The following is a 3,492-nucleotide window of genomic DNA, read 5'->3' as shown; positions in this document are numbered from 1 at the left end:
TTAAATACCACCACATCATGTATGCATGTACAGCACAGGTTTTCCCACAGTATATATATAATATAATATAATATAATGACCTTCATTAAGTGTGTAACAGTGTTTTTATTAACAGACGCTCTAACAGGATATTAATGGTGTGTAGCAAGCATCTACACTTTGTTACATTGAAAAATGTATTTTACAAACGAAACATACACAAATATATATAACCTTACAGACACACCGTAAAGGGATGAACATTTTTGATATTTGAACATCAGAAGAACCAAAACTAAACAAAAAATATTACACGAACTTTTCCCATCCCACAATTTCCTTTCATTTATATACCTACACAGTCTATATATACAGTTTATACATACACCCATCTGTAAATATTCATATCCATATAAATACATGAAGAAACCTGCAGAGGACTCATTTGAATCGGGTCCAGGAAGGCTCACACCACCTCAGTCAGCCAAGTCCAGAGTAGGCAGAATATCTGTCCAAAGGCTGCATGCTTCCCTCTCACATTATATAATATCTTTTCAGGTGTGCAGTAAGACACAAGCTCAATAATCCAGTGTCTTAATGATGGTGCATTTTCAGATTTCCAGTTAATCAGAATACATTTTTTCACTGCAGTGCTCGCAAGCAAAACAAAGTATTTCTTGTAGTAGGTCACATTAATAGAGCTTGTGTCCCCCAGAATCCATAGTTTTGGGTCCTGTTCAATTTGAATTCCTATAATTCCTATTAGTGTGTAACAGTGTTTTCACTGTCAAACTTAAATGTATTTATAAATTATACACAGAAATAAGAATTGGGACCTGCAACATCATCATATTATTGTTATTGTTATTATTATTATTGTTGTTGTTGTTGTCATTATTATTATTATTATTTTTGTTGTTGTTGTTGTTGTTGTTGTTTTTGTTGTTATATTAACTTTATAACCATCATATTTTACCAGTAGGTCCATTTTAACACTCTCTACAGTCAAATCATTGTGAAATGCAACAGCTCCACATAACCAGACAAAAAGTTTGAAGAGATAAATGCTCCTTAGGCTCCACCCACCCTTGCACTGCCTCTACGTCTGATAGTATTTCTTGACAGAGCCTGTTTTCAGATGTAGGACACAGGATACAAGTAATACTTAGACCTTAAGTCTTAAACCTGACCAAACAAATGCAGAATATCACTTATTGAAACCTTGAGTTTTGTGTTCACACATCTCACATGCTCTATGGTATGATACATTTGGATTACATTTGACTTACTCCATAAAATCTCCCTGGACTCTTTGTCCCCAGACGGCAACTGAAGCTAAGGACGACACACTGAGAATAACGAAGATGAAGATGCTTAAACACACACAGGTTGTACTTTTTCAAAGGAACACTAGACCTGTGAGAAATCAACAGGACAGCACAGTGCACCATGAAACACTGTTTACACACTGTTCCATGCAGCTGTGCTATAGCCACAGTCATGGAAAACCGCACAATGCCAAACCGAGACGAGTCGAGACGAGTCGAGTCGAGTCGAGTCGAGTCGAGTCAAGTCGAGTAATCCAAGTGCTAGAACTGCTTAATGGAAATAGGTACTGAGAAGTGTAAAAAGAAGCTGCAGTGGGTTAAAAGACTTTAGCTGAGGAGGTGGTCTTTACTATGTTCATAAGCTATGGTCCTCTTCACACCTGGCATTAAGATGCTGCCTGATCACTTGTAAGTGCAGGTGTAAACACACCTGAGATGATGAATGCAGAGTCTCTGATGCCATGTGACGCTGTGGTCGCTGTGGTCGCTGTGGTCAGGTGACACTGATGATAAAAGGTTATGATCACTTGACCAACAATGTAATAAAGATCCTTCCTTTAGCAAGAGAAGCTGGAATCAACAGTTGGGAACAGAGGAAACAGTGTAACCTCTTCACACTCACTGCCTCACTTTGAACTTCCAAGGTGACAAGAGCTAAACACAGCCACACCAACAGAATGCAGCCTCTGTGTGGCACTAATCCTGTCAGGATCAGGACCAGGATCAGGATCAGGATCAGGATCAGTGAGGATACATGCAAACAAACATGTCAGTTGACACGCACAGCTGGTACGACACCTGTGAACAGCTGTTCTGGTCAGAGTTTACAGTTATTTCTGGAGGTTTTACGTTGATTTCTTCGGATTGAAAAAGTGCATATGATTGTGTGGATGGAGGAATGAAACGCAGGCATTGAGGGGGTGCATGTGTTGGGGGAAGGCGGGGCAGCTTGACCCCCTAGGTGATTTGAGCTGTTTTAATCATGGCCCCCATGTGGACCTTGGACAAAAGAACCAGGTCGGAATCACCGTCTGCTCCTTTGTTGCAGGGGGAGCCATCGAGGCTGGGAGCAGGCTGCAAGCCCCGGTGCTGCTTTCAACTCCACAACAGGCCTCCTGTTTATTTACTTTGAGGATTGTTTTATTCCAGGTGACTCTAAAGGTATTGGATTTCCTCAATGATGTATTGCACTGTAATTATTCGGACAAGTCAACCACCAATGACACACATCTAACATCCCATAGTAGCAAAAAAACCTTTTAGCATCACATGAAGGCAAAATACAGCCATCTTTTACAGTGGAATATGTTAACTTTCAATTTGCAACAACTTGAAATAAAGATTGAGCAGTTGATCCCGTGGAAGGATGGAGGTTCAGTCACCAGCTCCTCTAGTCTATTTGCAGATGTGTCCCTGGGCAAGAACACAATGTAAACTATCTCTTTCTTTGTCATTTTGACACGCCATTGTTTCAGAAATGCCTGCATCCACACAACCCGCCCTAAATGACTGTAAACACTGCCGTACGTGTGCCAGGCCTGTACAGGACGCTGTAAAGCTGCTGGAGAAATAAACCAAAACTGGACAAGGTGTTGAGCATGTGCTGTACATACAGCTGGTGCACTGAGTACAATTTCTCTCTTGAAATAAAGCTTTATTAGAAAATGTATACATTACAATGTATACAATCACAGAAACAGAGACAGAATAAATAGAATAGAATGGAATTCTATTTAAGTACGGACAATACAATTAACATAGTTTCAAAGAATGCAACTGATGGGCTGTACGGAGAGTTTATAGCTATTGCTAGTTTTCAACCCTTGTCCCTAGTTCCTGTTGAAACCACTTCTTGTTGAGTCGAGGTCATGGTGTCAAAGGGATTTTTTGTTCGTCTTGGGCTGAACAATCATCCCACCAAATTTTGTGAAATTCGGTGAAACTAAATTTCAGCCTGCTCCATAGGCATGTGACCTGTGGGGGCGCTACTGAGCCATTTTGCATTGGTTTTTCGCAATTCCATTATTTTATCTAATTTTTCACCAGTTCTGATGTGCGTTTTCACTCACGTTTAGGGGGTCAAATTAGAGATCACTGCAGCAAAAGAAAAATAATAATTTTTAGAATTTCAATAGGTCCTTGCACCACTGTGTGAGTGCTCAGTCCCTAAATATCTGTATTACAT

Source organism: Solea solea, chromosome 20, assembly GCF_958295425.1.
Source record: "Solea solea chromosome 20, fSolSol10.1, whole genome shotgun sequence".
Taxonomy (NCBI): domain Eukaryota; kingdom Metazoa; phylum Chordata; class Actinopteri; order Pleuronectiformes; family Soleidae; genus Solea; species Solea solea.
Note: the sequence above shows the minus strand (reverse complement) of the source record.